Source organism: Dendrobates tinctorius, unplaced genomic scaffold (assembly GCF_039654945.1).
Source record: "Dendrobates tinctorius isolate UK_male_01 unplaced genomic scaffold, ASM3965494v1 ptg000019l, whole genome shotgun sequence".
NCBI lineage: Eukaryota > Metazoa > Chordata > Amphibia > Anura > Dendrobatidae > Dendrobates > Dendrobates tinctorius.
In genome coordinates, this window is record NW_027361687.1 from 48,872,501 (window position 1) to 48,898,100 (window position 25,600).

The window sequence follows — 25,600 nt, forward strand, 5'->3', positions numbered from 1 at the left end:
ATACAGGGCAGGAGAAGTGGTACTGTGCAGTGTATATATACAGAATAATACAGATACTGAAAATTACACCCAGTGTACAGGACAGGAGAAGTGGTACTGTGCAGTGTATATATACAGAATAATACAGACACTGATAATTACACCCAGTATACAGGACAGGAGAAGTGGTACTGTGCAGTGTATATATACAGAATAATACAGATACTGAGAATTACACCCAGTATACAGGACAGGAGAAGTGGTACTGTGCAGTGTATATATACAGTATAATACAGATACTGAGAATTACACCCAGTATACAGGGCAGGAGAAGTGGTACTGTGCAGTGTATATATACAGAATAATACAGATACTGAGAATTACACCCAGTATACAGGACAGGAGAAGTGGTACTGTGCAGTGTATATATACAGAATGATACAGATACTGAGAATTACATCCAGTATACAGGACAGGAGAAGTGATACCGTGCAGTCTATATATACAGAATAATACAGATACTGAGAATTACACCCAGAATACAGGACAGGAGAAGTGGTACTGTGCAGTGTATATATGCAGAATAATACAGATACAGAGAATTACACCCAGTATACAGGACAGGAGAAGTGGTACTGTGCAGTGTATATATGCAGAATAATACAGATACAGAGAATTACACCCAGTATACAGGACAGGAGAAGTGGTACTGTGCAGTGTATATATACAGAATAATACAGATACTGAGAATTACACCCAGTATACAGGACAGGAGAATTGGTACTGTGCAGTCTATATATACGGAATAATACAGATACTGAAAATTACACCCAGTATACAGGACAGGAGAAGTGGTACTGTGCAGTCTATATATACGGAATAATACAGATACTGAAAATTACACCCAGTATACAGGACAGGAGAAGTGGTACTGTGCAGTGTATATATACAGAAGAATACAGATACTGAGAATTACACCCAGTATACAGGACAGGAGAAGTGGTACTGTGCAGTGTATATATACAGTATAACAGATACTGAGAATTACACCCAGTATACAGGGCAGGAGAAGTGGTACTGTGCAGTGTATATATACAGAATAATACAGATACTGAGAATTACACCCAGTATACAGGACAGGAGAAGTGGTACTGTGCAGTGTATATATACAGAATAATACAGATACTGAGAATTACACCCAGTATACAGGGCAGGAGAAGTGGTACTGTGCAGTGTATATATACAGAATAATACAGATACTGAGAATTACACCCAGTATACAGGACAGTAGAAGTGGTACTGTGCAGTGTATATACAGAATAATACAGGTACTGAGAATTACACCCAGTATACAGGACAGGAGAAGTGGTACTGTGCAGTGTATATATACAGAATAATACAGATACTGAGAATTACACCCAGTATACAGGACAGGAGAAGTGGTACTGTGCAGTCTATATATACGGAATAATACAGATACTGAGAATTATACCCAGTATACATGACAGGAGAAGTGGTACTGTGCAGTGTATATATATATATATATATATATATATACAGAAGAATACAGATACTGAGAATTACACCCAGTATACAGGACAGGAGAAGTGGTACTGTGCAGTCTATATATACGGAATAATACAGATACTGAGAATTATACCCAGTATACATGACAGGAGAAGTGGTACTGTGCAGTGTATATATACAGAATAATACAGATACTGAGAATTACACCCAGTATACAGGACAGGAGAAGTGGTACTGTGCAGTGTATATATACAGAATAATACAGACACTGAAAATTACACCCAGTGTACAGGACAGGAGAAGTGGTACTGTGCAGTGTATATATACAGAATAATACAGATGCAGATAATTACACCCAGTATACAGGACAGGAGAAGTGGTACTGTGCAGTGTATATACAGAATAATACAGATACTGAGAATTACACCCAGTATACAGGACAGGAGAAGTGGTACTGTGCAGTGTATATATACAGTATAATACAGATACTGAGGATTACACCCAGTATACAGGACAGGAAAAGTGGCACTGTGCAGTGTATATATACAGAATAATACAGATACTGAGAATTACACCCAGTATACAGGACAGGAGAAGTGGTACTCTGCAGTGTATATATATAGGATAATACAGATACTGAGAATTACACCCAGTATACAGGACAGGAGAAGTGGTACTGTGCAGTCTATATATACGGAATAATATAGATACTGAAAATTACACCCAGCACACAGGACAGGAGAAGTGGTACTGTGCAGTGTATATATACAGAATAATACAGACACTGAAAATTACACCCAGTGTACAGGACAGGAGAAGTGGTACTGTGCAGTGAATATATACAGAATAATACAGATACTAATAATACTAATAATACTAATACTAATAATACTAATAATACAGATCCCCACCCCACAAACTTTCACACCCTCGCAGGGATCTTAAACACCTTGACCTACACTCATTCTCCGAATCCCTCCTCCCTCTTACAGATATAAGTTCCTTACACAATGCGGATGACGCTGCCGCTCTATATAACACCACAATAGCTGTAGCTTTGGAATCCGCTGCCCCACTTACACATACCAAAACTCGCAAAATCAACAGACAGCCCTGGCACACCAGCCTGACCAAAGAGCTGAGGCGAGCTTCCAGGGCTGCTGAGCGCAGATGGAAAAGATCCCACTCCAACGAGCATTTCATCGCATTCAAACAGTCCCTCACTACTTTCAAGACCACACTCGCCACAGCTAAACAAACCTACTTCTCATCTCTCATATCCTCCCTGTCTCACAACCCTAAACAGTTATTCAACACCTTCAATTCTCTCCTCCGCCCCCCAGCACCTCCTCCCTCCCCACTCATCTCAGCTGAAGACTTTGCCTCATTTTTCAAGCAGAAAATTGATAACATCAGGGACAGTTTTGGTCAACAACCCCCAGAGCCCTTCCTCCCGACTTCCCAGCCCTCCACCTTCAAAACCAACTTCTCCACCATTACAGAAGATCGACTCTCCACTCTACTCTCAAGATCACATCTCACCACCTGTGCACTCGACCCGATCCCATCCCACTTCATCCCAAACCTCACCACAGTCTTCATCCCAACCCTAACCCATCTCTTCAACCTATCACTAACAACTGGTGTTTTCCCCTCAAGCTTTAAACATGCCTCCATCACACCTATCCTCAAAAAGCCCTCTCTTGACCCATCCTCTGTATCTAGCTATCGCCCTATATCACTTCTCCCATACGCCTCCAAGCTACTGGAACAACACGTCTACCTTGAACTGTCCTCCCATCTCTCTTCTTGCTCCCTCTTCGACCGCTTACAATCTGGCTTCCGGTCACACCACTCCACTGAAACTGCCCTTACTAAGGTCACCAATGACCTCTTAACTGCCAAGAGCAAGCGACACTACTCTGTCCTCCTCCTCCTGGACCTGTCGGCTGCCTTTGACACAGTGGACCATTCCCTATTATTACAGACCCTCTCATCCCTCGGCATCACAGACTTGGCCCTCTCCTGGATCTCATCATACCTAACAGACCGGACATTCAGCGTCTCCCACTCACACACCACCACCTCACCTCTCCCCCTATCTGTCGGAGTCCCACAAGGTTCAGTCCTAGGGCCCCTGCTGTTCTCTATTTACACCTTTGGCCTGGGACAGCTCATAGAATCTCATGGCTTTCAGTATCATCTTTATGCTGATGACACACAGATCTACATCTCCGGACCAGATATCACCTCCCTACTAACCAGAATCCCTCAATGTCTGTCCACTATTTCATCCTTCTTCTCCACTAGATATCTGAAACTCAACATGGACAAAACAGAATTCATCATCTTTCCCCCATCTCACGTGACCCCCCCTACGAACCTATCAATTACAGTAAATGACTGCCCACTCTCCCCAGTCCCACAAGCTCGCTGCCTCGGAGTAATCCTTGATGCTGATCTCTCCTTCAAACCACATATTCAAACCCTTTCCACTTCCTGCCGACTTCAACTCAAAAATATTTCACGCATCCGTTCATTCCTCACCCAAGAATCTGCAAAAACCCTAGTCCATGCCCTCATCATCTCTCGCCTTGACTACTGCAACCTCATGCTCTGCGGCCTCCCCTCAAACACTCTCGCACCCCTCCAATCTATTCTAAACTCTGCTGCCCGACTAATCCACCTGTCCCCCCGCTATTCCCCAGCTTCTCCCCTCTGTCAATCCCTTCACTGGCTCCCAATTGCCCAGAGACTCCATTACAAAACCCTAACCATGACATACAAAGCCATCCACAACTTGTCTCCTCCATACATCTGTGACCTCGTCTCCCGGTACTTTCCTGCACGCAACCTCCGATCCTCACAAGATCTCCTTCTCTACTCCCCTCTTATCTCCTCTTCCCACAATCGCATACAAGATTTCTCTCGCGCATCACCCCTACTCTGGAACTCTCTACCACAACATATCAGACTCTCACCTACCATCGAAACCTTCAAAAAGAGCCTGAAGACCCACCTCTTCCGACAAGCCTATAACCTGCAGTAACCACCGATCGACCAAACCGCTGCACGACCAGCTCTACCCTCGACTACTGTATTATCACCCATCCCTTGAAGATTGTGAGCCCTCGCGGGCAGGGTCCTCTCTCCTCCTGTACCAGTTATGACTTGTATTGTTTAAGATTATTGTACTTGTTTTTATGTATACCCCCCTCACATGTAAAGCGCCATGGAATAAATGGCGCTATAACAATAAATAATAATAATAATAGATACTGATAATTACACCCAGTATACAGGACAGGAGAAGTGGTACTGTGCAGTGTATATATACAGAATAATACAGATACTGAGAATTACACCCAGTATACAGGACAGGAGAAGTGGTACTGTGCAGTGTATATATACAGTATAATACAGATACTGAGGATTACACCCAGTATACAGGACAGGAGAAGTGGTACTGTGCAGTGTATATATACAGAATAATACAGATACTGAGAATTATACCCAGTATACAGGGCAGGAGAAGTGATATTGTGCAGTGTATATATACAGAATAATACTGATACTGAGAATTACACCCAGTATACAGGGCAGGAGAAGTGGTACTGTGCAGTGTATATATACAGAATAATAAAGATACTGAGAATTACACCCAGAATACAGGGCAGGAGAAGTGGTACTGTGCAGTGTATATATACAGAATAATACAGATACTGAGAATTACACCCAGTATACAGGACAGGAGAAGTGGTACTGTGCAGAGTATATATACAGAATACACAGATACTGAGAATTACACCCAGTATAAAGGACAGGAGAAGTGATACTGTGCAGTGTATATATACAGAATAATACAGATACTGAGAATTACACCCAGTATACAGGACAGGAGAAGTGGTACTGTGCAGTCTATATATACGGAATAATACAGATACTGAGAATTATACCCAGTATACATGACAGGAGAAGTGGTACTGTGCAGTGTATATATACGGAATAATACAGATACTGAAAATTACACCCAGTATACAGGACAGGAGAAGTGGTATTGTGCAGTCTATATATACAAAATAATACAGAAACTGAGAATTACACCCAGTATACAGGACAGGAGAAGTGGTACTGTGCAGTCTATATATACGGAATAATACAGATACTGAAAATTACACCCAGTATACAGGAAAGGAAAAGTGGTACTGTGCAGTGTATATATACAGAATAATACAGATACTGAGAATTACACCCAGTATACAGGACAGGAGAAGTGGTACTGTGCAGTGTATATATACAGAATAATACAGATACTGAGAATTACACCCAGTATACAGGACAGGAGAAGTGGTACTGTGCAGTGTATATATACAGAATAATACAGATACTGAGAATTACACCCAGTATACAGGACAGGAGAAGTGATACTGTGCAGTGTATATATACAGAATAATACAGATACTGAGAATTACACCCAGAATACAGGGCAGGAGAAGAAGTGGTACTGTGCAGTGTATATATACAGAATAATACAGATACTGAGAATTACACCCAGTATACAGGACAGGAGAAGTGGTACTGTGCAGTGTATATATACAGAATAATACAGATACTGTGAATTACACCCAGTATACAGGACAGGAGAAGTGATACTGTGCAGTGTATATATACAGAATAATACAGATACTGAGAATTACACCCAGTATACAGGACAGAAGAAGTGGTACTGTGCAGTCTATATATACGGAATAATACGGATGCTAAGAATTATACCCAGTATACATGACAGGAGAAGTGGTACTGTGCAGTGTATATATACAGAAGGATACAGATACTGAGAATTACACCAAGTATACAGGACAGGAGAAGTGGTACTGTGCAGTCTATATATACGGAATAATACAGATACTGAGAATTATACCCAGTATACATGACAGGAGAAGTGGTACTGTGCAGTGTATATATACAGAATAATACAGATACTGAGAATTACACCCAGTATACAGGACAGGAGAAGTGGTACTGTGCAGTGTATATATATAGGACAATACAGATACTGATAATTACACCCAGTATACAGGGCAGGAGAAGTGGTACTGTGCAGTGTATATATGCAGAATAAAACAGATACAGAGAATTACACCCAGTATACAGGACAGGAGAAGTGGTACTGTGCAGTGTATATATACAGAATAATACAGATAATGAGAATTACACCCAGTATACAGGACAGGAGAAGTGGTACTGTGCAGTGTATATATATACAGAATAATACAGATACTGAGAATTATACCCAGTATACAGGACAGGAGAAGTGGTACTGTGCAGTGTATATACAGAAGAATACAGATACTGAGAATTACACCCAGTATACAGGACAGGAGAAGTGGTACTGTGCAGTGTATATATACAGTATAATACAGATACTGAGAATTACACCCAGTATACAGGGCAGGAGAAGTGGTACTGTGCAGTGTATATATACAGAATAATACAGATACTGAGAATTACACCCAGTATACAGGACAGGAGAAGTGGTACTGTGCAGTGTATATATACAGAATAATACAGATACTGAGAATTACATCCAGTATACAGGACAGGAGAAGTGATACCGTGCAGTCTATATATACAGAATAATACAGATACTTAGAATTACACCCAGAATACAGGACAGGAGAAGTGGTACTGTGCAGTGTATATATGCAGAATAATACAGATACAGAGAATTACACCCAGTATACAGGACAGGAGAAGTGGTACTGTGCAGTGTATATATACAGAATAATACAGATACTGAGAATTACACCCAGTATACAGGACAGGAGAAGTGGTACTGTGCAGTCTATATATACGGAATAATACAGATACTGAAAATTACACCCAGTATACAGGACAGGAGAAGTGGTACTGTGCAGTCTATATATACGGAATAATACAGATACTGAAAATTACACCCAGTATACATGACAGGAGAAGTGGTACTGTGCAGTGTATATATACAGTATAATACAGATACTGAGAATTACACCCAGTATACAGGGCAGGAGAAGTGGTACTGTGCAGTGTATATATACAGAATAATACAGATACTGAGAATTACACCCAGTATACAGGACAGGAGAAGTGGTACTGTGCAGTGTATATATACAGAATAATACAGATACTGAGAATTACATCCAGTATACAGGACAGGAGAAGTGATACCGTGCAGTCTATATATACAGAATAATACAGATACTTAGAATTACACCCAGAATACAGGACAGGAGAAGTGGTACTGTGCAGTGTATATATGCAGAATAATACAGATACAGAGAATTACACCCAGTATACAGGACAGGAGAAGTGGTACTGTGCAGTGTATATATACAGAATAATACAGATACTGAGAATTACACCCAGTATACAGGACAGGAGAAGTGGTACTGTGCAGTCTATATATACGGAATAATACAGATACTGAAAATTACACCCAGTATACAGGACAGGAGAAGTGGTGCTGTGCAGTCTATATATACGGAATAATACAGATACTGAGAATTACACCCAGTATACAGGACAGGAGAAGTGGTACTGTGCAGTCTATATATACGGAATAATACAGATACTGAAAATTACACCCAGTATACAGGACAGGAGAAGTGGTACTGTGCAGTGTATATATACAGAAGAATACAGATACTGAGAATTACACCCAGTATACAGGACAGGAGAAGTGGTACTGTGCAGTGTATATATACAGTATAACAGATACTGAGAATTACACCCAGTATACAGGGCAGGAGAAGTGGTACTGTGCAGTGTATATATACAGAATAATACAGATACTGAGAATTACACCCAGTATACAGGACAGGAGAAGTGGTACTGTGCAGTGTATATATACAGAATAATACAGATACTGAGAATTACACCCAGTATACAGGGCAGGAGAAGTGGTACTGTGCAGTGTGTATATATACAGAATAATACAGATACTGAGAATTACACCCAGTATACAGGACAGTAGAAGTGGTACTGTGCAGTGTATATACAGAATAATACAGGTACTGAGAATTACACCCAGTATACAGGACAGGAGAAGTGGTACTGTGCAGTGTATATATACAGAATAATACAGATACTGAGAATTACACCCAGTATACAGGACAGGAGAAGTGGTACTGTGCAGTCTATATATACGGAATAATACAGATACTGAGAATTATACCCAGTATACATGACAGGAGAAGTGGTACTGTGCAGTGTATATATATATATATATATATATACAGAAGAATACAGATACTGAGAATTACACCCAGTATACAGGACAGGAGAAGTGGTACTGTGCAGTCTATATATACGGAATAATACAGATACTGAGAATTATACCCAGTATACATGACAGGAGAAGTGGTACTGTGCAGTGTATATATACAGAATAATACAGATACTGAGAATTACACCCAGTATACAGGACAGGAGAAGTGGTACTGTGCAGTGTATATATACAGAATAATACAGACACTGAAAATTACACCCAGTGTACAGGACAGGAGAAGTGGTACTGTGCAGTGTATATATACAGAATAATACAGATGCAGATAATTACACCCAGTATACAGGACAGGAGAAGTGGTACTGTGCAGTGTATATACAGAATAATACAGATACTGAGAATTACACCCAGTATACAGGACAGGAGAAGTGGTACTGTGCAGTGTATATATACAGTATAATACAGATACTGAGGATTACACCCAGTATACAGGACAGGAAAAGTGGCACTGTGCAGTGTATATATACAGAATAATACAGATACTGAGAATTACACCCAGTATACAGGACAGGAGAAGTGGTACTCTGCAGTGTATATATATAGGATAATACAGATACTGAGAATTACACACAGTATACAGGACAGGAGAAGTGGTACTGTGCAGTCTATATATACGGAATAATACAGATACTGAAAATTACACCCAGCACACAGGACAGGAGAAGTGGTACTGTGCAGTGTATATATACAGAATAATACAGACACTGAAAATTACACCCAGTGTACAGGACAGGAGAAGTGGTACTGTGCAGTGAATATATACAGAATAATACAGATACTAATAATACTAATAATACTAATACTAATAATACTAATAATACAGATCCCCACCCCACAAACTTTCACACCCTCGCAGGAATCTTAAACACCTTGACCTACACTCATTCTCCGAATCCCTCCTCCCTCTTACAGATATAAGTTCCTTACACAATGCGGATGACGCTGCCGCTCTATATAACACCACAATAGCTGTAGCTTTGGAATCCGCTGCCCCACTTACACATACCAAAACTCGCAAAATCAACAGACAGCCCTGGCACACCAGCCTGACCAAAGAGCTGAGGCGAGCTTCCAGGGCTGCTGAGCGCAGATGGAAAAGATCCCACTCCAACGAGCATTTCATCGCATTCAAACAGTCCCTCACTACTTTCAAGACCACACTCGCCACAGCTAAACAAACCTACTTCTCATCTCTCATATCCTCCCTGTCTCACAACCCTAAACAGTTATTCAACACCTTCAATTCTCTCCTCCGCCCCCCAGCACCTCCTCCCTCCCCACTCATCTCAGCTGAAGACTTTGCCTCATTTTTCAAGCAGAAAATTGATAACATCAGGGACAGTTTTGGTCAACAACCCCCAGAGCCCTTCCTCCCGACTTCCCAGCCCTCCACCTTCAAAACCAACTTCTCCACCATTACAGAAGATCGACTCTCCACTCTACTCTCAAGATCACATCTCACCACCTGTGCACTCGACCCGATCCCATCCCACTTCATCCCAAACCTCACCACAGTCTTCATCCCAACCCTAACCCATCTCTTCAACCTATCACTAACAACTGGTGTTTTCCCCTCAAGCTTTAAACATGCCTCCATCACACCTATCCTCAAAAAGCCCTCTCTTGACCCATCCTCTGTATCTAGCTATCGCCCTATATCACTTCTCCCATACGCCTCCAAGCTACTGGAACAACACGTCTACCTTGAACTGTCCTCCCATCTCTCTTCTTGCTCCCTCTTCGACCGCTTACAATCTGGCTTCCGGTCACACCACTCCACTGAAACTGCCCTTACTAAGGTCACCAATGACCTCTTAACTGCCAAGAGCAAGCGACACTACTCTGTCCTCCTCCTCCTGGACCTGTCGGCTGCCTTTGACACAGTGGACCATTCCCTATTATTACAGACCCTCTCATCCCTCGGCATCACAGACTTGGCCCTCTCCTGGATCTCATCATACCTAACAGACCGGACATTCAGCGTCTCCCACTCACACACCACCTCCTCACCTCGCCCCCTATCTGTCGGAGTCCCACAAGGTTCAGTCCTAGGGCCCCTGCTGTTCTCTATTTACACCTTTGGCCTGGGACAGCTCATAGAATCTCATGGCTTTCAGTATCATCTTTATGCTGATGACACACAGATCTACATCTCCGGACCAGATATCACCTCCCTACTAACCAGAATCCCTCAATGTCTGTCCACTATTTCATCCTTCTTCTCCACTAGATATCTGAAACTCAACATGGACAAAACAGAATTCATCATCTTTCCCCCATCTCACGTGACCCCCCCTACGAACCTATCAATTACAGTAAATGACTGCCCACTCTCCCCAGTCCCACAAGCTCGCTGCCTCGGAGTAATCCTTGATGCTGATCTCTCCTTCAAACCACATATTCAAACCCTTTCCACTTCCTGCCGACTTCAACTCAAAAATATTTCACGCATCCGTTCATTCCTCACCCAAGAATCTGCAAAAACCCTAGTCCATGCCCTCATCATCTCTCGCCTTGACTACTGCAACCTCATGCTCTGCGGCCTCCCCTCAAACACTCTCGCACCCCTCCAATCTATTCTAAACTCTGCTGCCCGACTAATCCACCTGTCCCCCCGCTATTCCCCAGCTTCTCCCCTCTGTCAATCCCTTCACTGGCTCCCAATTGCCCAGAGACTCCATTACAAAACCCTAACCATGACATACAAAGCCATCCACAACTTGTCTCCTCCATACATCTGTGACCTCGTCTCCCGGTACTTTCCTGCACACAACCTCCGATCCTCACAAGATCTCCTTCTCTACGCCCCTCTTATCTCCTCTTCCCACAATCGCATACAAGATTTCTCTCGCGCATCACCCCTACTCTGGAACTCTCTACCACAACATATCAGACTCTCACCTACCATCGAAACCTTCAAAAAGAGCCTGAAGACCCACCTCTTCCGACAAGCCTATAACCTGCAGTAACCACCGATCGACCAAACCGCTGCACGACCAGCTCTACCCTCGACTACTGTATTATCACCCATCCCTTGAAGATTGTGAGCCCTCGCGGGCAGGGTCCTCTCTCCTCCTGTACCAGTTATGACTTGTATTGTTTAAGATTATTGTACTTGTTTTTATGTATACCCCCCTCACATGTAAAGCGCCATGGAATAAATGGCGCTATAACAATAAATAATAATAATAATAGATACTGATAATTACACCCAGTATACAGGACAGGAGAAGTGGTACTGTGCAGTGTATATATACAGAATAATACAGATACTGAGAATTACACCCAGTATACAGGACAGGAGAAGTGGTACTGTGCAGTGTATATATACACTATAATACAGATACTGAGGATTACACCCAGTATACAGGACAGGAGAAGTGGTACTGTGCAGTGTATATATACAGAATAATACAGATACTGAGAATTATACCCAGTATACAGGGCAGGAGAAGTGATATTGTGCAGTGTATATATACAGAATAATACTGATACTGAGAATTACACCCAGTATACAGGGCAGGAGAAGTGGTACTGTGCAGTGTATATATACAGAATAATACAGATACTGAGAATTACACCCAGTATACAGGACAGGAGAAGTGGTACTGTGCAGAGTATATATACAGAATACACAGATACTGAGAATTACACCCAGTATAAAGGACAGGAGAAGTGATACTGTGCAGTGTATATATACAGAATAATACAGATACTGAGAATTACACCCAGTATACAGGACAGGAGAAGTGGTACTGTGCAGTGTATATATACGGAATAATACAGATACTGAAAATTACACCCAGTATACAGGACAGGAGAAGTGGTATTGTGCAGTCTATATATACAAAATAATACAGAAACTGAGAATTACACCCAGTATACAGGACAGGAGAAGTGGTACTGTGCAGTCTATATATACGGAATAATACAGATACTGAAAATTACACCCAGTATACAGGAAAGGAAAAGTGGTACTGTGCAGTGTATATATACAGAATAATACAGATACTGAGAATTACACCCAGTATACAGGACAGGAGAAGTGGTACTGTGCAGTGTATATATACAGAATAATACAGATACTGAGAATTACACCCAGTATACAGGACAGGAGAAGTGGTACTGTGCAGTGTATATATACAGAATAATACAGATACTGAGAATTACACCCAGTATACAGGACAGGAGAAGTGATACTGTGCAGTGTATATATACAGAATAATACAGATACTGAGAATTACACCCAGAATACAGGGCAGGAGAAGAAGTGGTACTGTGCAGTGTATATATACAGAATAATACAGATACTGAGAATTACACCCAGTATACAGGACAGGAGAAGTGGTACTGTGCAGTGTATATATACAGAATAATACAGATACTGAGAATTACACCCAGTATACAGGACAGGAGAAGTGATACTGTGCAGTGTATATATACAGAATAATACAGATACTGAGAATTACACCCAGTATACAGGACAGAAGAAGTGGTACTGTGCAGTCTATATATACGGAATAATACAGATGCTAAGAATTATACCCAGTATACATGACAGGAGAAGTGGTACTGTGCAGTGTATATATACAGAAGGATACAGATACTGAGAATTACACCCAGTATACAGGACAGGAGAAGTGGTACTGTGCAGTGTATATATACGGAATAATACAGATACTGAGAATTATACCCAGTATACATGACAGGAGAAGTGGTACTGTGCAGTGTATATATACAGAATAATACAGATACTGAGAATTACACCCAGTATACAGGACAGGAGAAGTGGTACTGTGCAGTGTATATATATAGGACAATACAGATACTGAGAATTACACCCAGTATACAGGGCAGGAGAAGTGGTACTGTGCAGTGTATATATGCAGAATAAAACAGATACAGAGAATTACACCCAGTATACAGGACAGGAGAAGTGGTACTGTGCAGTGTATATATACAGAATAATACAGATAATGAGAATTACACCCAGTATACAGGACAGGAGAAGTGGTACTGTGCAGTGTATATATACAGAATAATACAGATACTAAGAATTACACCCAGTATACAGGACAGGAGAAGTGGTACTGTGCAGTGTATATATACAGAATAATACAGATACTGAGAATTACACCCAGTATACAGGACAGGAGAAGTGATACCGTGCAGTCTATATATACAGAATAATACAGATACTGAGAATTACACCCAGAATACAGGACAGGAGAAGTGGTACTGTGCAGTGTATATATGCAGAATAATACAGATACAGAGAATTACACCCAGTATACAGGACAGGAGAAGTGGTACTGTGCAGTCTATATATACGGAATAATACAGATACTGAAAATTACACCCAGTATACAGGACAGGAGAAGTGGTACTGTGCAGTCTATATATACGGAATAATACAGATACTGAGAATTACACCCAGTATACAGGACAGGAGAAGTGGTACTGTGCAGTCTATATATACGGAATAATACAGATACTGAAAATTACACCCAGTATACAGGACAGGAGAAGTGGTACTGTGCAGTGTATATATACACAGAAGAATACATATACTGAGAATTACACCCAGTATACAGGACAGGAGAAGTGGTACTGTGCAGTGTATATATACAGTATAACAGATACTGAGAATTACACCCAGTATACAGGGCAGGAGAAGTGGTACTGTGCAGTGTATATATACAGAATAATACAGATAATAAGAATTACACCCAGTATACAGGACAGGAGAAGTGGTACTGTGCAGTGTATATATTCAGAATAATACAGATACTGAGAATTACACCCAGTATACAGGACAGGAGAAGTGGTACTGTGCAGTGTATATATACAGAATAATACAGATACTGAGAATTACACCCAGTATACAGGACAGGAGAAGTGGTACTGTGCAGTGTATATATACAGAATAATACAGATACTGAGCATTACACCCAGTATACAGGACAGGAGAAGTGGTACTGTGCAGTGCATATATACAGAATAATACATATACTGAGAATTACACCCAGTATACAGGACAGGAAAAGTGGTACTGTGCAGTGTATATACAGAATAACACAGATACTGAGAATTACACCCAGTGTACAGGACAGGAGAAGTGATACTGTGCAGTGTATATATACAGAATAATACAGATACTGAGAATTACACCCAGTATACAGGACAGGAGAAGTGGTACTGTGCAGTCTATATATACGGAATAATACAGATATTGAGAATTATACCCAGTATACATGACAGGAGAAGTGGTACTGTGCAGTGTATATATACAGAAGAATACAGATACTGAGAATTATACCCAGTATACAGGACAGGAGAAGTGGTACTGTGCAGTGTATATATACAGAATAATACAGACACTGAAAATTACACCCAGTGTACAGGACAGGAGAAGTGGTACTGTGCAGTGTATATATACAGAATAATACAGACACTGATAATTACACCCAGTATACAGGACAGGAGAAGTGGTACTGTGCAGTATATATATATACAGAATAATACAGACACTGAAAATTACACCCAGTGTACAGGACAGGAGAAGTGGTACTGTGCAGTGTATATATACAGAATAATACAGATACTGATAATTACACCCAGTATACAGGACAGTAGAAGTGGTACTGTGCAGTGTATATACAGAATAATACAGATACTGAGAATTACACCCAGTATACAGGAGAAGTGATACTGTGCAGTGTATATATACAGTATAATACAGATACTGAGGATTACACCCAGTATACAGGAAAGGAGAAGTGGCACTGTGCAGTGTATATATACAGAATAATACAGACACTGAAAATTACACCCAGTGTACAGGACAGGAAAAGTGGTACTGTGCAGTGTATATATACAAAATAATACAGATACTGAGAATTACACCCAGTATACAGGACAGGAGAAGTGGTACTGTGCAGTGTATATATACAGAATAATACAGATACTGAAAATTACTCCCAGTATACAGGACAGGAGAAATGGTACTGTGCAGTGTATATATACAGAATAATACAAATACTGAGAATTACACCCAGTATACAGGAGAGGAGAAGTGGTACTGTGCAGTATATATATACAGAAGAATACAGATACTGAGAATTACACCCAGTATACAGGGCAGGAGAAGTGGTACTGTGCAGTGTATATATACAAAATAATACAGATACTGAGAATTACACCCAGGATACAGGACAGGAGAAGTGGTACTGTGCAGTGTATATATACAGAAGAATACAGATACTGAGAATTACACCCAGTATACAGGGCTGGAGAAATGGTACTGTGCAGTGTATATATACAGAATAATACAGATACTGAGAATTACACAAAGTATACAGGACAGGAGAAGTGGTACTGTGCAGTGTATATATACAGAATAATACAGATACTGAGAATTACACCCAGTATACAGGACAGGAGAAGTGGTACTGTGCAGTGTATATATACAGAATAATACAGATACTGAGAATTACACCCAGTATACAGGACAGGAGAAGTGGTACTGTGCACTGTATATATACAGAAGAAAACAGATACTGAAAATTACTCCCAGTATACAGGACAGGAGAAATGGTACTGTGCAGTGTATATATACAGAATAATACAGATACTGAGAATTACACCCAGTATACAGGACAGGAGAAGTGGTACTGTGCAGTGTATATATACAGAATAATACAGATACTGAAAATTACTCCCAGTATACAGGACAGGAGAAATGGTACTGTGCAGTGTATATATACAGAATAATACAGATACTGAGAATTACACCCAGTATACAGGAAAGGAGAAGTGGTACTGTGCAGTGTATATATATAGTATAATACAGATGCTGAGGATTACACCCAGTATACAGGACAGGAGAAGTGGTACTGTGCAGTGTATATATACAGAATAATACAGATACTGAGAATTACACCCAGTATACAGGGCAGGAGAAGTGATATTGTGCAGTGTATATATACAGAATAATACAGATACTGAGAATTACACCCAGTATACAGGGCAGGAGAAGTGGTACTGTGCAGTGTATATATACAGAATAATACAGATACTGAGAATTACACCCAGAATACAGGGCAGGAGAAGTGGTACTGTGCAGTGTATATATACAGAATAATAAAGATACTGAGAATTACACCCAGTATACAGGACAGGAGAAGTGGTACTGTGCAGTGTATATATACAGAATAATACAGATACTGAGCATTAAACCCAGTATACAGGAGAGGAGAAGTGGTACTGTGCAGTGTATATATACAGAATAATACAGATACTGAGAATTATACCCAGTATACAGGACAGGAGAAGTGGTACTGTGCAGTGTATATATACAGAATAATACAGATACTGAGAATTACACCCAGTATACAGGACAGGAGAAGTGGTACTGTGCAGTGTATATATAAAGAATAATACAGATACTGAGAATTACACCCAGTATACAGGACAGGAGAAATGGTACTGTGCAGTGTATATATACAGAATAATACAGATACTGAGAATTACACCCAGTATACAGGACAGGAGAAGTGGTACTGTGCAGTGTATATATACAGAAGAATACAGATACTGAGAATTACACCCAGTATACAGGAGAGGAGAAGTGGTACTGTGCAGTGTATATATACAGAATAATACAGACACTGAAAATTACACCCAGTGTACAGGAGAGGAGAAGTGGTACTGTGCAGTGTATATATACAGAATAATACAGACACTGATAATTACACCCAGTATACAGGACAGGAGAAGTGGTACTGTGCAGTGTATATATACAGAATAATACAGATACTGAGAATTACACCCAGTATACAGGACAGAAGAAGTGGTACTGTGCAGTGTATATATACAGAATAATACAGATACTGAGAATTACACCCAGTATACAGGACAGGAGAAGTGGTACTGTGCAGTGTATATATACAGAATAATACAGATACTGAGAATTACACCCAGTATACAGGACAGGAGAAGTGGTACTGTGCAGTGTATATATACAGAATAATACAGATACTGAGAATTACACCCAGTATACAGGACAGGAGAAGTGGTACTGTGCACTGTATATATACAGAAGAAAACAGATACTGAGAATTACACCCAGTATACAGCACAGGAGAAGTGGTACAGTGCACTGTATATATACAGAATAATACAGACACTGAAAATTACACCCAGTGTACAGGACAGGAGAAATGGTACTGTGCAGTTTATATATACAGAATAATACAGATACTGAGAATTTCACCCAGTATAAAGGACAGGAGAAGTGGTACTGTGCAGTCTATATATACGGAATAATACAGATACTGAAAATTACACCCAGTATACAGGACAGGAGAAGTGGTACTGTGCAGTCTATATATACGGAATAATACAGATACTGAAAATTACACCCAGTATACAGGACAGGAAAAGTGGTACTGTGCAGAGTATATATGCAGAATAATACAGATACTGAGAATTACACCCAGTATACAGGACAGGAGAAGTGGTACTGTGCAGTGTATATATACAGAATAATACAGATACTGAGAATTACACCCAGTATACAGGACAGGAGAAGTGGTACTGTGCAGTGTATATATACAGAATAATACAGATACTGAGAATTACACCCAGTATACAGGACAGGAGAAGTGGTACTGTGCAGTGTATATATACAGAAGAATACAGATACTGAGAATTACACCCAGTATACAGGACAGGAGAAGTGGTACTGTGCAGTGTATATATACAGAATAATACAGACACTGAGAATTACACCCAGTATACAGGACAGGAGAAGTGGTACTGTGCAGTGTATATATACAGTATAATACAGATGCTGAGGATTACACCCAGTATACAGGACATGAGAAGTGGTACTGTGCAGTGTATATATACATAATAATACAGATAATGAGAATTATACCCAGTATACAGGGCAGGAGAAGTGATATTGTGCAGTGTATATATACAGAATAATACAGATACTGAGAATTACACCCAGTATACAGGACAGGAGAAGTGGTACTGTGCAGTGTATATATACAGGATAAAACAGATACTGACAATTACACCCAGTATACAGGACAGGAGAAGTGGTACTGTGCAGTCTATAAATACGGAATAATACAGATACTGAAAATTACACCCAGTATACAGGACAGGAGAAGTGGTACTGTGCAGTCTATATATACAAAATTATACAGAAACTGAGAATTACACCCAGTATACAGGACAGGAAAAGTGGTACTGTGCAGTGTATATATGCAAAATAATACAGAAACTGAGAATTACACCCAGTATACAGGACAGGAGAAGTGGTACTGTGCAGTCTATATATACGGAATAATACAGATACTGAAAACTACACCCAGTATACAGGACAGGAAAAGTGGTACTGTGCAGTGTGTATATACAGAATAATACAGATACTGAGAATTACACCCAGTATACAGGACAGGAGAAGTGGTACTGTGCAGTGTATATATACAGAATAATACAGATACTGAGAATTACACCCAGTATACAGGACAAGAGAAGTGGTACTTTGCAATGTATATATACAGAATAATACAGATACTGAGAATTACACCCAGTATACAGGACAGGAGAAGTGGTACTGTGCAGTGTATATATACAGAAGAATACAGATACTGAGAATTACACCCAGTATACAGGACAGGAGAAGTGGTACTGTGCAGTGTATATATACAGAAGAATACAGATACTGAGAATTACACCCAGTATACAGGACAGGAGAAATGGTACTGTGCAGTGTATATATACAGAATAATACAGATACTGAGAATAACACCCAGTATACAGGACAAGAGAAGTGGTGCTGTGCAGAGAATATATACAGAATAATACAGATACTGAGAAATACACCCAGTATACAGGACAGGAGAAGTGGTACTGTGTAGTGTATATACAGAATAGTACAGATACTGAGAATTACACCCAGTATACAGGACTAGGAGAAGTGGTACTGTGCAGTGTATATATACAGAATAATACAGATACTGAGAATAATACCCAGTGTACAGGACAGGAGAAATAATACTGTGCAGTTTATATATACAGAATAATACAGATACTGAGAATTACAGCCAGTATACAGAACAGAAGAAGTGGTACTGTGCAGTGTATATACAGAATAATACAGATACTGAGAATTACACCCAGTATACAGGACAGGAGAAGTGGTACTGTGCAGTCTATATATACAAAATAATACAGAAACTGAGAATTATACCCAGTATACTGGACAGGAAAAGTGGTACTGTGCAGTGTATATATGCAGAATAATACAGAAACTGAGAATTACACCCAGTATACAGGACAGGAGAAGTGGTACTGTGCAGTCTATATATACAGAATAATACAGATACTGAAAATTACACCCAGTATACAGGACAGGAAAAGTGGTACTGTGCAGTGTATATATACAGAATAATACAGATACTGAGAATTACACCCAGTATACAGGACAGGAGAAGTGGTACTGTGCAGTGTATATATACAGAATAATACAGATACTGAGAATTACACCCAGTATACAGGACAGGAGAAGTGGTACTGTGCAGTGTATATATACAGAATAATACAGATACTGAGAATTACACCCAGTATACAGGACATGAGAAGTGGTACTGTGCAGTGTATATATACAGAAGAATACAAATACTGAGAATTACACCCAGTATACAGGACAGGAGAAGTGGTATTGTGCAGTGTATATATACAGAATAATACAGATACTGAGAATTACACCCAGTATACAGGACAGGAGAAGTGGTACTGTGCAGTGTATATATACAGGATAAAACAGATACTGACAATTACACCCAGTATACAGGACAGGAGAAGTGGTACTGTGCAGTCTATAAATACGGAATAATACAGATACTGAAAATTACACCCAGTATACAGGACAGGAGAAGTGGTACTGTGCAGTCTATATATACAAAATTATACAGAAACTGAGAATTACACCCAGTATACAGGACAGGAAAAGTGGTACTGTGCAGTGTATATATGCAAAATAATACAGAAACTGAGAATTACACCCAGTATACAGGACAGGAGAAGTGGTACTGTGCAGTCTATATATACGGAATAATACAGATACTGAAAACTACACCCAGTATACAGGACAGGAAAAGTGGTACTGTGCAGTGTGTATATACAGAATAATACAGATACTGAGAATTACACCCAGTATACAGGACAGGAGAAGTGGTACTGTGCAGTGTATATATACAGAATAATACAGATACTGAGAATTACACCCAGTATACAGGACAGGAGAAGTGGTACTTTGCAATGTATATATACAGAATAATACAGATACTGAGAATTACACCCAGTATACAGGACAGGAGAAGTGGTACTGTGCAGTGTATATATACAGAAGAATACAGATACTGAGAATTACACCCAGTATACAGGACAGGAGAAGTGGTACTGTGCAGTCTATATATACAAAATAATACAGAAACTGAGAATTACACCCAGTATACAGGACAGGAAAAGTGGTACTGTGCAGTGTATATATGCAAAATAATACAGAAACTGAGAATTACACCCAGTATACAGGACAGGAGAAGTGGTACTGTGCAGTCTATATATACAGAATAATACAGATACTGAAAATTACACCCAGTATACAGGACAGGAAAAGTGGTACTGTGCAGTGTATATATACAGAATAATACAGATACTGAGAAATACACCCAGTATACAGGACAGGAGAAGTGGTACTGTGTAGTGTATATACAGAATAGTACAGATACTGAGAATTACAACCAGTATACAGGACTAGGAGAAGTGGTACTGTGCAGTTTATATATACAGAATAATACAGATACTGAGAATAATACCCAGTGTACAGGACAGGAGAAATAATACTGTGCAGTTTATATATACAGAATAATACAGATACTGAGAATTACAGCCAGTATACAGAACAGAAGAAGTGGTACTGTGCAGTCTATAAATACGGAATAATACAGATACTGAAAATTACACCCAGTATACAGGACAGGAGAAGTGGTACTGTGCAGTCTATATATACAAAATTATACAGAAACTGAGAATTACACCCAGTATACAGGACAGGAAAAGTGGTACTGTGCAGTGTATATATGCAAAATAATACAGAAACTGAGAATTACACCCAGTATACAGGACAGGAGAAGTGGTACTGTGCAGTCTATATATACAGAATAATACAGATACTGAAAATTACACCCAGTATACAGGACAGGAAAAGTGGTACTGTGCAGTGTGTATATACAGAATAATACAGATACTGAGAATTACACCCAGTATACAGGACAGGAGAAGTGGTACTGTGCAGTGTATATAAACAGAATAATACAGATACTGAGAATTACACCCAGTATACAGGACAGGAGAAGTGGTACTGTGCAGTGTATATATACAGAATAATACAGATACTGAGAATTACACCCAGTATACAGGACATGAGAAGTGGTACTGTGCAGTGTATATATACAGAAGAATACAAATACTGAGAATTACACCCAGTATACAGGACAGGAGAAGTGGTATTGTGCAGTGTATATATACAGAATAATACAGACACTGAATATTAAACCCAGTGTACAGGACAGGAGAAGTGGTACTGTGCAGTGTATATATACAGAATAATACAGATACTGAGAATAACACCCAGTATACAGGACAAGAGAAGTGGTGCTGTGCAGAGAATATATACAGAATAGTACAGATACTGAGAAATACACCCAGTATACAGGACAGGAGAAGTGGTACTGTGTAGTGTATATACAGAATAGTACAGATACTGAGAATTACACCCAGTGTACAGGACAGGAGAAATAATACTGTGCAGTTTATATATACAGAATAATACAGATACTGAGAATTACACCCAGTGTACAGGACAGGAGAAATAATACTGTGCAGTTTATATATACAGAATAATACAGATACTGAGAATTACACCCAGTATACAGGAGAAGTGGTACTGTGCAGTGTATATATACAGAATAATACAGATACTGAGAATTACACCTGGTATACAGGACAGGAGAAGTTGTACTGTGCAGTGTATATACAGAATAATACAGATACTGAGAATTACACCCAGTATACAGGACAGAAGAAGTGGTACTGTGCAGTGTATATACAGAATAATACAGATACTGAGAATTACACCCAGTATATAGGACAGGAGAAGTGGTACTGTGCAGTGTATATATACAGGATAAAACAGATACTGAGAATTACACAAAGTATACAGGACAGGAGAAGTGGTACTGTGCAGTCTATATATATGGAATAATACAGACACTGAAAATTACACCCAGTATACAGGACAGGAGAAGTGGTACTGTGCAGTGTATATATACAGAATAATACAGATACTGAGAATAACACCCAGTGTACAGGACAGAAGAAATAATACTGTGCAGTTTATATATACAGAATAATACAGATACTGAGAATTACAGCCAGTATACAGAACAGAAGAAGTGGTACTGTGCAGTGTATATACAGAATAATACAGATACTGAGAATTACACCAAGTATACAGGACAGGAGAAGTGGTACTGTGCAGTGTATATATACAGAATAATACAGCTATTGATAATTACACCCAGTATACAGGACAGGAGAAGTGGTACTGTGCAGTGTATATATACAGAATAATACAGATACTGAGAATTACACCCAGTATACAGGACAGGAGAAGTGGTACTGTGCAGTGTATATATACAGTATAATACAGATACTGAGGATTACTCCCAGTATACAGGACAGGAGAAGTGGTACTGTGCAGTGTATATATACAGAATAATACAGATACTGAGAATTACACCCAGTATACAGGACAGGAGAAGTGGTACTGTGCAGTGTATATATACAGAATAATACAGATACTGAGAATTACACCCAGTATACAGGACAGGAGAAGTGGTACTGTGCAGTGTATATATACAGAATAATACAGATACTGAGAATTACACCCAGTATACAGGACAGGAGAAGTGTTACTGTGCAGTGTATATATACAGAAGAATACAGATACTGAGAATTACACCCAGTATACAGGACAGGAGAAGTGGTACTGTGCAGTGTATATATACAGAATAATACAGACACTGAGAATTACACCCAGTATACAGGACAGGAGAAGTGGTACTGTGCAGTGTATATATACAGTATAATACAGATGCTGAGGATTACACCCAGTATACAGGACATGAGAAGTGGTACTGTGCAGTGTATATATACAGAATAATACAGATACTGAGAATTATACCCAGTATACAGGGCAGGAGAAGTGATATTGTGCAGTGTATATATACAGAATAATACAGATACTGAGAATTACACCCAGTATACAGGACAGGAGAAGTGGTACTGTGCAGTGTATATATACAGGATAAAACAGATACTGACAATTACACCCAGTATACAGGACAGGAGAAGTGGTACTGTGCAGTCTATAAATACGGAATAATACAGATACTGAAAATTACACCCAGTATACAGGACAGGAGAAGTGGTACTGTGCAGTCTATATATACAAAATAATACAGAAACTGAGAATTACACCCAGTATACAGGACAGGAAAAGTGGTACTGTGCAGTGTATATATGCAAAATAATACAGAAACTGAGAATTACACCCAGTATACAGGACAGGAGAAGTGGTACTGTGCAGTCTATATATACGGAATAATACAGACACTGAAAACTACACCCAGTATACAAGACAGGAAAAGTGGTACTGTGCAGTGTGTATATACAGAATAATACAGATACTGAGAATTACACCCAGTATACAGGACAGGAGAAGTGGTACTGTGCAGTGTATATATACAGAATAATACAGATACTGAGAATTACACCCAGTATACAGGACAGGAGAAGTGGTACTTTGCAATGTATATATACAGAATAATACAGATACTGAGAATTACACCCAGTATACAGGACAGGAGAAGTGGTACTGTGCAGTGTATATATATACAGAAGAATACAGATACTGAGAATTACACCCAGTATACAGGACAGGAGAAGTGGTACTGTGCAGTGTATATATACAGAAGAATACAGATACTGAGAATTACACCCAGTATACAGGACAGGAGAAGTGGTACTGTGCAGTGTATATATACAGAATAATACAGATACTGAGAATAACACCCAGTATACAGGACAAGAGAAGTGGTGCTGTGCAGAGAATATATACAGAATAATACAGATACTGAGAAATACACCCAGTATACAGGACAGGAGAAGTGATAATGTGTAGTGTATATACAGAATAGTACAGATACTGAGAATTACACCCAGTATACAGGACTAGGAGAAGTGGTACTGTGCAGTGTATATATACAGAATAATACAGATACTGAGAATAATACCCAGTGTACAGGACAGGAGAAATAATACTGTGCAGTTTATATATACAGAATAATACAGATACTGAGAATTACAGCCAGTATACAGAACAGAAGAAGTGGTACTGTGCAGTGTATATACAGAATAATACAGATACTGAGAATTACACCCAGTATACAGGACAGGAGAAGTGGTACTGTGCAGTGTATATATGCAAAATAATACAGAAACTGAGAATTACACCCAGTATACAGGATAGGAGAAGTGGTACTGTGGAGTCTATATATACAGAATAATACAGATACTGAAAATTACACCCAGTATACAGGACAGGAAAAGTGGTACTGTGCAGTGTGT

General features: G+C 39.6%; 1 protein-coding gene across 1 annotated transcript in view; it reads right to left on the minus strand.

Moving 5' to 3' along the window:
• The window catches only part of LOC141082918 (coxsackievirus and adenovirus receptor homolog), a 122,347-nt gene that overhangs the window by 68,953 nt on the left and 27,794 nt on the right, over nt 1–25,600 (minus strand). The window lies entirely within an intron of this gene.